This window comes from Hyperolius riggenbachi, chromosome 4, assembly GCF_040937935.1.
Source record: "Hyperolius riggenbachi isolate aHypRig1 chromosome 4, aHypRig1.pri, whole genome shotgun sequence".
Taxonomy (NCBI): Eukaryota; Metazoa; Chordata; class Amphibia; order Anura; family Hyperoliidae; genus Hyperolius; species Hyperolius riggenbachi.
The window spans coordinates 208,771,925-208,784,942 of record NC_090649.1 but is presented as its reverse complement, the minus strand read 5'-3'; the positions used below and the strand labels follow the sequence as shown (position 1 = coordinate 208,784,942).

At 46.7% G+C, this 13,018-nt stretch overlaps 1 protein-coding gene across 1 annotated transcript in view; it reads right to left on the bottom strand.

The window, feature by feature from the left end:
* AP2M1 (adaptor related protein complex 2 subunit mu 1) overlaps positions 1-5,020 on the bottom strand; it is a 52,992-nt gene extending 47,972 nt beyond the window's left edge. The window contains exon 1 of the mRNA XM_068281305.1: positions 4,915-5,020. The gene's annotated coding sequence lies outside the window, so the exon portion shown is untranslated. The remainder of the gene's footprint in view (positions 1-4,914) is intronic.
* Positions 5,021-13,018: the final 7,998 nt, after the last annotated feature.

Below are 13,018 nucleotides of genomic sequence, written 5' to 3'. Positions count from 1 at the left end.
GGGAAAATAGATGCAATCAATGCACTGGGGAGGTGATCGGAAGGGGGTCTGAGGGGGATCTGAGGGTTTGGCCGAGTGATCAGGAGCCCACACGGGGCAAATTAGGGCCTGATCTGATGGGTAGGTGTGCTAGGGGGTGACAGGAGGTGATTGATGGGTGTCTCAAGGTGTGATTAGAGGGGGGAAATAGATGCAAGCAATGCACTGGCGAGGTGATCAGGGCTGGGGTCTGAGGGCGTTCTGAGGTGTGGGCGGGTGATTGGGTGCCCGCAAGGGGCAGATTAGGGTCTAATCTGATGGGTAACAGTGACAGGTGGTGATAGGGGGTGATTGATGGGTAATTAGTGGGTGTTTAGAGGAGAGAATAGATGTAAACAATGGATTTGGGAGGTGATCTGATGTCGGATCTGCGGGCGATCTATTGGTGTGGGTGGGTGATCAGATTGCCCGCAAGGGGCAGGTTAGGGGCTGATTGATGGGTGGCAGTGACAGGGGGTGATTGATGGGTGGCAGTGACAGGGGGTGATTGATGGGTGATTGACAGGTAATCAGTGGGTTATTACAGGGGAGAACAGATGTAAATATTGCACGGGCGAATTGATAAGGGGGGGGTCTGAGGGCAATCTGAGCGTGTGGGCAGGTGATTGGGTGCCCGCAAGGGGCAGATTAGGGTCTAATCTGATGGGTAACAGTGACAGGTGGTGATAGGGGGTGATTGATGGGTAATTAGTGGGTGTTTAGAGGAGAGAATAGATGTAAACAATGGATTTGGGAGGTGATCTGATGTCGGATCTGCGGGCGATCTATTGGTGTGGGTGAGTGATCAGATTGCCCGCAAGGGGCAGGTTAGGGGCTGATTGATGGGTGGCAGTGACAGGGGGTGATTGATGGGTGGCAGTGACAGGGGGTGATTGATGGGTGATTGACAGGTAATCAGTGGGTTATTACAGGGGAGAACAGATGTAAATATTGCACGGGCGAATTGATAAGGGGGGGGTCTGAGGGCAATCTGAGCGTGTGGGCAGGTGATTGGGTGCCCGCAAGGGGCAGATTAGGGTCTAATCTGATGGGTAACAGTGACAGGTGGTGATAGGGGGTGATTGATGGGTAATTAGTGGGTGTTTAGAGGAGAGAATAGATGTAAACAATGGATTTGGGAGGTGATCTGATGTCGGATCTGCGGGCGATCTATTGGTGTGGGGGGGTGATCAGATTGCCCGCAAGGGGCAGATCAGGGGCTGATTGATGGGTGGCAGTGACAGGGGGTGATTGACGGGTGATTGACAGGTGATTGACAGGTGATTGACAGGTGATCAGGGGGGATAGATGCATACAGTACACGGGGGGGGGGGGGGGGTCTGGGGGGGGTCTGGGGAGAATCTGAGGGGTGGGGGGGTGATCAGGAGGGAGTAGGGGGCAGATTAGGGACTTAAAAAAAAAATAGCGTTGACAGATAGTGACAGGGAGTGATTGATGGGTGATTAGGAGGGTGACTGGGTGCAAACAGTGGTCTGGGGGGTGGGCAGGGGGGGGTCTGAGGGGTGCTGTGGGCGATCAGGGGGCAGGGGGGGGGGGAAATCAGTGTGCTTGGGTGCAGACTAGGGTGGCTGCAGCCTGCCCTGGTGGTCCCTCGGACACTGGGACCACCAGGGCAGGAGGCAGCCAGTATAATAGGCTTTGTATACATTACAAAGCCTATTATACACTGTTGCAGCGGCGATCCGGATGCCAGTAACCCGCCGGCGCTTCCGAACGGCCGGCGGGTTACGGCGAACGGGGGGCGGAGCCAGTCCCCGGCGGCTGATCGCGTCACGAATGACGCGATCGCCGCATAGCCACTCCCGCAGCCGCCCCCGCCGATGGGCGTATTGCGGTCGTTTGGGCCCAGACTTTGCCGCCGCCCATCGGCTGGGGGCGGTCGTTATGTGGTTAAGCGGGGAACAGCCTTATTTAAGCTACAAACAAGGCTGGTACCCCTCAAAACACCTCTCACTGCCACCACTAGCGTTGCTAGACACTTCCACTCTGCTGTCGAGTCCTCAGCGCGCACTCCGCGTTTTCGTATTTGGGTCAGCTTTGCGCTTAGGCCAAATACGGGAACGCCACGCACCCACACACACACACAGTTGCAATCTTACACTGTCGTGAAGCAAAGACCCACTAACAGTCGTTCCGAACGATACTGTTAGCTACTCGCACTGGCGTTGTTCGTACGTTGGGTCAGCTGCGCGCTTAGGCCAACGTATGACAAACGCCCCCACACACAATGCAATTACAATTTCCTACGGTAGTGTTGCTCAAGCGTACAATTAGGCATGAACTTATACACGGTTACACTTCAGTCTCTTCTAGGCTATGAGTGTTAGTTTAGTACGGCAGAAGTCAAACTTATTAAATAATAATTTAATATTTCAGAAAAAACATAAAACAGTGCAGAACTGAATATATACAAAAAGATTACAAAAAAACAAAGTAAAAATAGTTACAAGATAAAATGTACAAAGATAACACACAAAGCGATTTTGCTTACCAAAATAAACGGGAAATAAACGTACCAGCGTATCGATCTGGTGTTGTTGCGGGCGGTACGCACTTCTGGTCAGGAACCAGGTTAGTTCTAGCCGTGTGAGCTACCTCCAAGAACTACAAGTTGTGGCTATCCTAGCTGCGGTTTTATACTATGAAATACGCCTGGAGGCTGTAAGCCTGTGTGGACGGGGGGAAGCTAGATTTAATAACATCCTCAGACATAATTTGATTTCCCAGAGATTTGACATCCACATGTGAACAGTGTCCTATACAACAAAAGACTTTAACCTCCAATCTCCCCAGGTTACAGGTGACAATTGATTAAGGCTTTCACATTGCAGCAGGATGTCCTGTGTGATCTGCTTCAAAGCAACTGTCTGATTAAGTGTTTCCTAATTACCTGTTTTCTGGCTGTCCAGAGGAACTGTATGCTAATGTCCCAGCCCCCTGCTTCCAGAGATATTCAATTTCCACAGGTAAGAAATGGTATCAAAAGGACTTCACCCATTTCTAATAGCCTGTCATGTACATTTCAGAGGTTCCTGTGTTAGTCTCCAGACACTGGTCCTCTGGCTTAGTGTATTGAGACAATGGGCCATCTCCTGAGTTCAAACAGCCAGGCAGATAATCCCATTAGCACTCTCAGAGGAACTGCATACAGACTCAAAGCACCTCATGGTCAAGACAATCACCCATTTCCTGGCCCCAAGCAACTCAAGGTAACAGCTCCCTTCTGGCAGACTTACACGGAACACAGGCAGAAAAATGAAAGAATATATTCCTTTATTCCTAACATCATCAGCACCTCAATATATCTCCACACTTATGCTTTGCCAATCGCACTGAAAGCACTGCTGGTGGGTCCCAGTCCTAAGGCAGTGGACATGCTTGCGCTGAGCTATAACAGACTTTTGGATCCAAACGGAAGTAAAATATTTTATTTTACATGGAAAACGTAGCAACTTTTCAAAAGGCCAAGTTAATTCAAACTTGTAAAAAAAAAATATCCATCTCTTCTAAACTCTCAAATCAAGTTTATCCAGTATGCAAAATGAGGGTGTACCAAACATGCATGTGTCATAGGGCAGTGTTTCTCAACATTTTATTGGTATGTACCCCTTTTAAATCCCTGTACTCACCAAGAACCCCCTGCCATAGTAAACATTATCTCTAGTACCCCTTGACAAATATATGTTTAAGCATAGTACATAATCATTGGTTCTAAACAATTTCCAAGCATTTACTATTGCTTCTAGTTAGCTAAAACACTAATTTGGTGTTAATATAGGATTTATCATTTTCTAAAACTAATTTGTTATACTTGGTTAATTATATAAAGCCAAAGTACCCCCTGGAACCATTAGAAGTACCCCCTGGGGTACACATACCGCATGTTGAGAACCTAGGTCATAGGGTAATTGGAACAGTTTTACCTAGTACTTTGCAATTACAGTTTTCCATTTAAATTGAGAAAAACTGACTTGGCGGAGAGAGAACCTGTAACCCAAGGCTTGCCTGTTGTCCACGGCAACCAGTTTTACATGCAAACCATCACAAAAAAAATTTGCATCCAAAAACAACAAATGCTTCAGGGAATCCCACATGCAGGCCCAACATCCAGAACTCACTAATGAGAAAGCCTGCAGGTCACAAACCTTAGCACAGATGACTCCTACTTGGCCATCCTCACACCTGTACATACATTTAAATTCACATTTGTAACACAGGTTTGTTTTTACGTGTGATAGCAACATGGTAGGCTGTATTGGTCTTACTTCAGGTTCCCTTTGAACGTGAGATAATTGCTGTGCAGTGTCACTGGGAAGATGAGAATACCCTGGAGGGTGCAGGCAGATGCTGTGACAGGCCAACTCCCTGCCTGGTACACATAAGCTGCTGCGGCCAGCATAGGGCAGATCATGTGAAGGGTTTACTGTACGGCACATCAAACATGCCGTCCACTGTAACGTGGTGTGGCATCACATTTTATTATACCGATGCCCAGTCCAGTAGCACACTGGCTGCTGTTTAGAGAGGGCAGCTGCTGAGGCTGAAGCCAGCAGAGCAGATGATGGAGCGGCGCCCGGTTATTGGACCACACCCGGGGAGACCCGTGACCCAGGTACTTTGCCTGCGACTTCTGAATGTCGCCAGCTCACGACCGGTCACTCCAGGGAGAATGGAGCGCGGTCACACCCTGTCATCAGCTGACAGCACGGTCACTGTATGAAAGGATGTACAAAATACACCCAGAGGAACCATGTCAAACTGCGGCGGAGCTCTTGGCCCACGGGTTACCGGCCGGAGAAGGTAAAGGGGCATCTCTTCATAAACCACACACACTAGCTCGCAGCCGCCCTCCAGCTCTGACAACCCCATGTCTACCTGCTCCGCTCCCGTCCCAATGCCTCCGCTGACAATCCAAGATGGCCGAATCGCCCCCCACCCGCTCCTTTCCGCAGAGTTTACGTCAACGCGCAGCAGCGTTGCATTCCAAGTAATCACCAGCAATGTGGGCGGACTGCTCAGGAGCGCTTGCGCAGTTCGAGAGAGAGCATCTAGTGTTGTAGTAGTAGTCATGCGGAGCCGTGCTCATAGAGTCAGTGACCGCAACTGCTGCCTGCTGCAGGTGTAGTGAGGTTATGTACCATTACATGCATGTGTGTCGCCTGGCTCTATGCAGAACATAATACTGAACAAAAAATTAGGCAGGTCCGGCTCGATATCTTTTATGTTATTTAAAATACTGGTACTTACGTATTATCCTGTCTGGAAAGTTTGGCAGCTTTTTGTTAAAGAGACTCTGTAACATTAAAAAGATCCCCTGGGGGGTACTCACCTCGGGTGGGGGAAGCCTCCGGATCCTAATGAGGCTTCCCACGCCGTCCTCTGTCCCACGGGGGTCTCGCCGCAGCCCTCCGAACAGCCGGCGACTGTGCCGACTGTCAGTTCAATATTTACCTTTGCTGGCTCCAGCGGGGGCGCTGTGGCGGCTTTCCGTTCCGAACTACACGGAAATACCCGATCTCATTCGGGTCCGCTCTACTGCGCAGGCGCAGGACACTTGCGCCTGCGCAGTAGAGCGGACCCGACGGCGATCGGGTATTTCCGTGTAGTTCGGAGCCGACAGCCGTCAGAGTGCCTGCGCAGGAGCCAGGAAGGTAAATATTGACGTCACCGCTGCACGGACTCCACGGAGGGCTGCAGCGAGACCCCTGACGGATGGAGGACGGCGTGGGAAGCCTCATTAGGATCCGGAGGCTTCCCCCACCCGAGGTGAGTACCCCCCAGGGGATCTTTTCATGTTACAGTTCCTCTTTAAAGTGCTGTTTGCTCCCCCACTGCCCACAGGAAGATCTGACTATTTTTGGAAAGCTGAAAGTCCCGGCTTTCTGTTGCACCGGGTCCCAAGTCGGTATGATGCTCAGTTCTAGTGATCTAGGGCTTCACCTCCAGTATATCTTCCGTGGTGGTCTAGAGTTGGCCAAACATAATGCAAATTGGGGGAACCACTTGACGGCCAAATTTATGGGCCCGTTTCCACTTGCGCGGTGCAAATCGCCACAGTAAAAATTCACATGCGGATGCGAATTTCACATGCGGTTGTATGCAAATTTTCATGCGAATTCGCATGAATAACGCTGTATGCGAATTTAACCATGACAGTGCCTGTGTGCTTTTCCATTGATTCCATGCGCATGAAAATTTGCATACACCCGCATAGCGGTATGCAAATTCTGATGGCTCTGCCATGCAAATTTTTCACGCGGACAAAAACGCTTAGAAATCCTGACAAGTGGAAACAGTCCCATCCACTTGTATTGGCTATGCGAATTCGCATGCGGCAAACGCATGCGAATTCGCGATAGTGGAAACGGGCCCTAATGGCTCTGAGGGCCAGATTTGGCCCACGGGCCGTAGTTTGCCATGTATGATCCATTCTAAAGGGAAAGGTAGGGGACCAGAGTTTAGCTGTGGGTTTAGAGCACCAGTGAGGGGTGCCCAAAGAGGTGTTGCCCAAAGATCATTGATTAGAAAAATGTACCATTATTAAAGGACAACTGAAGTGAGAGGGATATGGACGTTGTCATATTTATTTCCAGTTGCCTGGCAGCTCTGCTGATCTATTTGGCTGTAGCACTGTCTGAATAACACTAGAAACAAGCATGCAGATAATCTTTTCAGATCTGAGGGCCCGTTTCCACTGTCGCGGAAATGGCCGCGAATCCGCAGTTTCCCCGCAGGCAAATCGCGCGGGGAAACTCTGCCATAGGGGATAACTGCGCCGCCGGCCGAATCGCTTGCAGTAGCGATTCGGCCAGAACCCCCTACAGAATTTGCGGCGGAGGCTGCGATTCCCATAGCCGTGCATGGCACGGCTCATGGGATTCGCCTGCGATCCCGCCCACCCGCACAGTGCCGGCGTGCGTCTACGAGACGCACGCCGCACTAGTGGAAACGAGCCCTGACAATAATGTCAGAAACACCTGATCTGCTGCATGCTTGTTTAGTGTTTATAAAAGCAGAGGATTAGTAGGACAACCCGGCAACTGGCAGAGATGTAACTAGAAATTATGACCCTGCAAAACTTTAGATGTCCCTTCCACCCAGAGCTGGATTAAGGCTAAATGGGGCCCTAAGCAAAGTAACCCGCTGCGCACGACACTGTCCACTAGGTCGCGCACAAATCGCCCCCCCCCCCCCCCCCGGTCTCCGGAGAAAAATTTGGTCAGAAAGTGGTCCCCGGGCCGGAAAAGGTTGGGGACCCCTGTATTAGGCCTCTTGCACACTGCAAGCGATTCCGATTCAGATTCCGCTTTTTAATCGGTTATTACATCCGATTTAGATTCCGATTTTCAGTTTGCTCCCTGCACACTGCAAATCGGAATCTGAATCGGATGTAAAAACCGATTAAAAAGCAGAATCTGAATCGGAATCACTTGCAGTGTGCAAGAGGCCTTAATTGATAAAGATGCTATTTCTGCATTCAAAATTTTCAAAACTTTTTCTGCTGTTATGATTTGGAGTTATCACAGGAACTCCAGTGAAAATAATGTAATAAAAAAGTGCTTCATTTTTACAATAATTATGTATAAATGATTTAGTCAGTGTTTGCTCATTTAAAATCTTTTACATCCCTGATTTACATTTTGACATTTATCACATGGTGACATTTTTACTGCTGGCAGGTGATGTAGCTGCTGCTTTCTTTTTTGGCAGTTGGAAACAGCTGTAAACAGCTATTTCCCACAATGCAACAAGGTTCACAGACAGGAAACTGCCAGGAGTACCATGGTTCTCAGTGTTGCTTGTGGGAGGGGTTTCACCACAATATCAGCCATACAGAGCCCCCTGATGATCAGTTTGTGAACAAGGAATAGATTTCTAATGTAAAAGGGGGTATCAGCTACTGATTGGGATGAAGTTCAATTCTTGCCAAGGCTGAGGTGACTCAGCGATTGGAGGAGAAAAGAAAAAAAAAAAGTAAAGGGCAGAAATTACATCAGGATTTAGCCTAAACTGTGAGCAAAAGACATGGTTCCCCACCAGGAACAGAATTCTCTTCATTTACTATATAACATTCACTGAAATCAACACGTGGACAGTGCAATACATGCGTTATGTAAGCAGATCATGTATTTATCTACTTATATATGTTTTTTTCCCTGGTATAGTATGGCTACTGTTCTAAGGCTAGTTTCATGCTGGGGAGTTGCATTATAAGGTGCACATCATTGACTAAAAAAAATGTGTGTGTCAATGTGTGCAAGTTGAAATAATGAAATAGGTACTCTAACGTTAAAAGGGCATCAAGCTAAAGGTACACAGCAGGGCCGTGGAGTTGGTACAAAAATCCTCCGACTCCGAGACTCCTCTAATTTGCATATTACAATCTTGTTGATTGATAGTATGTAACATAAAATGCATCTCTTAACTGCCAAGGCTTAGGAATTTTAAAAGACAGCTGAACTGAGAGGGATATGGAGGCTAGGGCTGCACGATTTTAGGGAAAAATCGAAATTGCGATTTTCCTCTCAGAAATTGCAATTTTGATTTTTCCCCGATTTTTTTTCAAAACCTGCTTTTTGCACATGGGGTGTATTGTTGGTTCAGAAACCGAAGGTACGGAAGATCAGCAAATCGTCTTGCCACGAACTGCGGTTTTGGTTTTAAACCGAAAAACCGTGCAGCCCTAATGGAGGCTGCCATATTCCCTTTTAAACAATACCAGTTACCTGGCTATCCAGCTGATCTTCTGCCTCTAATACTTTTAGTCATAGACTTAGGCCATGTTCATATCATACGCGCTTCGGTGCCCATTTGGAAACACGTATGACGTGGCAACATGAAATAATGACAGGTACCCAAAAATTGCTCCACCTCCGACTCCTCAGCCCTGGTTTTTACAGCGCTCGTCAGACACTACTGATACCAGAAACATCAGCAAGACTGCTATGTAGTTGGTATTGGATTAAATAAGTAAAGTAGAGACCATATGCATGGTGGCTTAAAGGGAACCAGAGAGGAATGGGGGGTGAAAAAAGGAAAAGGTTTTATACATACTTGGGGCTTCTTCCAGCCCCATAAGCCTGAATCGCTCCCACGCCGCCGTCCTCCGCTTCCTGGTTCCGCCGGTACCGGGCCCGTCACTTCCGGCGGACGCGGCCAATTGTCCGCATCACAGGGGCTACCTCCATACCCTTACGCATTGCGGCTGCGCAGTACACAGCGGCAAGCGTAAGTGTATGGAGGGAGCCCCTGTGATGCGGACAATTGCCCGCGTCCGCCCGCCGACTGGCCGACTCGCGGCAATGTCGGGACCCGGTACCGGTGCATCCAGGAAGCGGAGGACGGCGGCGTGGGAGCGATCCGTGCGTATGGGGCTGGAGGAAGCCCCAGGTATGTATAAAATCTTTTCTGTTCTCCTCTCTGGTTCACTTTAATGGTTAGCACTCTTGCCTTGCAGCGCTAGGACCCCAGTTCAAATCCCAGCCAGGGCACTGTTGATTTTCAGATCAATACTGCACAAAGTCAATGTCATTCTTGATTGGGAGTAGATTGGACATGCAGGAATTTTTCGATTTATCAATCTGACGGGAAATGGCATTGTGTTTACCAAACATTAGACATCCCAGACTGGAAGGTGAGGATACCACCACTCTTGTGGTCTGATCTAGATGCAAATAGAAGGACAATTAAACATTGAACTATAAGGCTAGGTTCACAGTAGGATTTGCATTGCGTTCCCCCTAACAGCAGGATCACAATTCTTGCCAATTCGGACTAGCCCATTTCCAGGCTGCTTCCATTATGAATTACATTTTCATGCAAGCCCAAGAAATTACAATCTCATTATCCATCTCTATTGGTTATAAAAGTGTACCAGTGACGGGGAAAAAAAAAATGTCCCAAATGGGTATTTTCCTTAATGGAGGGAAGCCTCTTATTTATCCAAAGGCCTCCCTTGTCGTCCTCCACTGCTGGGACCTAATAAAAACTGTCAATGGGGACCCTGCATCCAGTAGGGGTCTGAAGAAGGACTTTTTCATTAAAAAAAAGGCACAGGTTTACTTTAAAGGACTCCTGAACTAAGAGGAATATGGAGGCTGCAATATTTATTTCCTTTTAAACAATACCAGTTGCCTGGCTGTCCTACTGATCTCTGGATGCAGTAGTATGTATACCACACACCTGAAACAAGCATGCATCTAATCCAGTCAGAAACCTCTGATCTGCATGCTTGTTCAGGTTCTATGGCTATAGGCTCATACACACATCAGACCATCGTCTTTGGAAAATGAAAGATCACAGACCAATTTTACCCCCTTCCATGTAGTATGAGAGCCATACCTACACAGTCTATTCTATGGAGCTGAACTCCCCATCAGACAGAAATCTTTGCAAGATGCTGTACACAAAGATGCTGTAGACATTCAAAAGATCAGTATCTGCAAAAGATCCGTTCCTGCAAAATGCATTCATAGTCTATGAGATTTGCATATCATCATACACACCTTGTTTAACTGACATTCATCTGCAGATCAAATCCACCAGGATGGATTTTCAGATCTGCAGATGATTGTCTGATCTGCAGATGAATGTCAGTTAAAGTGACTAAAAATCGACTCAGCAGCACTGGAAAGGCTTGGTGTTTCTTTAACCACTTAAAGCGGACCCAAATCAAAAAAAAATTTTATTCAAAATATTTAGTTGCACCACTCTGACACATACAAATATAAATAAACACTCCTTCAAGCCTATGAGTATTGCAGTGCATGCTTTTCACCCTCCTCTTTGCATAATTAGGGTTAAACAGGTGACAGCCATTAGCAATTCCTCCTTTGCTGGACACCATCTACTCCACCAGTTTGCCGGATTATTTGCCGGCAATATGAAAGGAAGGGGAGGGGTTCCTTCAATAAATGTAAAATATTTTATAGTTGTCATCATGCAGCTGAAAAAAGGCTGCTATTTATTGTTATAATTTAGAAAATAGATTTTATTTCTGAAATCTTGTATTTTTAGTTTGGGTCCACTTTAAGGACCACAGTCTTTTCACCCCTAAGGGCCCTTTTCCACTAGCAATCGCTAGCGTTCACGCTGAACGCTAGCGATTGCTGAATCGCAATTAGCGGCGATTCCCCGACGTTCGCGGCCGCGATTTTGCTATGCTATGCACTGCATAGCAAAATCGCGGCAAATATCGCTCCGCCGCGCGTTCGCGTTCCCGACAAAAACGAATCGCGGTAGTGGAAATGACCTACCGCGATTCCTATGTTAAAAAGCAAACCGTAGCGATTGTAAAATCGCTAGCGGTTTGCGTTTTTGCGATTCAGCCAGTTTGCGCTGGTGGAAAAGGGCCCTTAAGGACGAGAGCCTTTTTCTCCATTCAGACCACTGCAGCTTTCACGGTTTATTGCTCGGTCATACAACCTACCACCTAAAGGAATTTTACCTCCTTTTCTTGTCACTAATACAGCTTTCTTTTGCTGCTATTTGATTGCTGCTGCGAGTTTTAGTTTTTATTATATTCATCAAAAAAGACACGAATTTTGGCAAAAAAATGACTTTTTTAACTTGCTGTGCTGACATTTTTCAAATAAAGTAAAATTTCCTATACATTTGAGCGCGAAAGTTATTCTGCTACATGTCTTTGATAAAAAAAACCATTCAGTGTATATTTATTGGATTGGGTAAAAGTTATAGCGTTTACAAACTATGGTGCCAAAAGTGAATTTTCCCATTTTCAAGCATCTCTGACTTTTCTGCGCACCTGTCAGGTTTCATGAGGGGCTAAAATTCCAGGATAGTACAAATACCCCCCAAATGACCCCATTTTGGAAAGAAGACATCCCAAAGTATTCAGTAAAAAGGCATGGTGAGTTCATAGAAGATTTTATTTTTTGTCACAAGTTAGCGGAAAATGACACTTTGTGACAACAACAAAAAAAAAAAAAGTTTCCATTTCTTCTAACTTGCGACAAAAAAAAATTAAATCTGCCACGGACTCACTATGCTCCTCTCTGAATACCTTGAAGTGTCTACTTTCCAAAATGGGGTCATTTGTGGGGTGTGTTCACTGTCCTGGCATTTTGGGGGGTGCCTAATTGTAAGCACCCCTGTAAAGCCTAAAGATGCTCATTGGACTTTGGGCCCCTTAGCGCAGTTAGGCTGCAAAAAAGTGCCACACATGTGGTATTGCCGTACTCAGAAGTAGTATAATGTGTTTTGGGGTGTATTTTTACACATACCCATGCTGGGTGGGAGAAATATCTCCGTAAATGACAATTGTTTTATTTTTTTTTACACACAATTGTCTATTTATAGAGATATTTCTCCCACTCAGCATGGGTATGTGTAAAAATACACCCCAAAACACATTATACTACTTCTCCTGAGTACGGCGATACCACATGTGTGGCACTTTTTTGCACCCTAACTGCGCTAAGGGGCCCAAAGTTCAATGAGTACCTTTAGGATTTCACAGGTCATTTTGAGAAAGTTCGTTTCAAGACTACTCCTCACGGTTTAGGGCCCCTAAAATGCCAGGACAGTATAGGAACCCCACAAATTACCCAATTTTAGAAAGAAGACACCCCAAGGTATTCCGTTAGGAGGATGGTGAGTTCATAGAAGATTTTTTTTTTGTCACAAGTTAGCGGAAATTGATTTTAATTGTTTTTTTTTCACAAAGTGTCATTTTCCGCTAACTTGTGACAAAAAATAAAATCTTCTATGAACTCATCATACACCTAACAGAATACCTTGGGGTGTCTTCTTTCTAAAATGGGGTCACTTGTGGGGTTCCTATACTGCCCTGGCATTTTACGGGCCCAAAACTGTGAGTAGTCTGGAAACCAAATTTCTCAAAATGACTGTTCAGGGGTATAAGCATCTGCAAATTTTGATGACAGGTGGTCTATGAGGGGGCAAATTTTGTGGAACCGGTCATAAGCAGGGTGGCCTCTTAGATGACAGGATGTTTTGG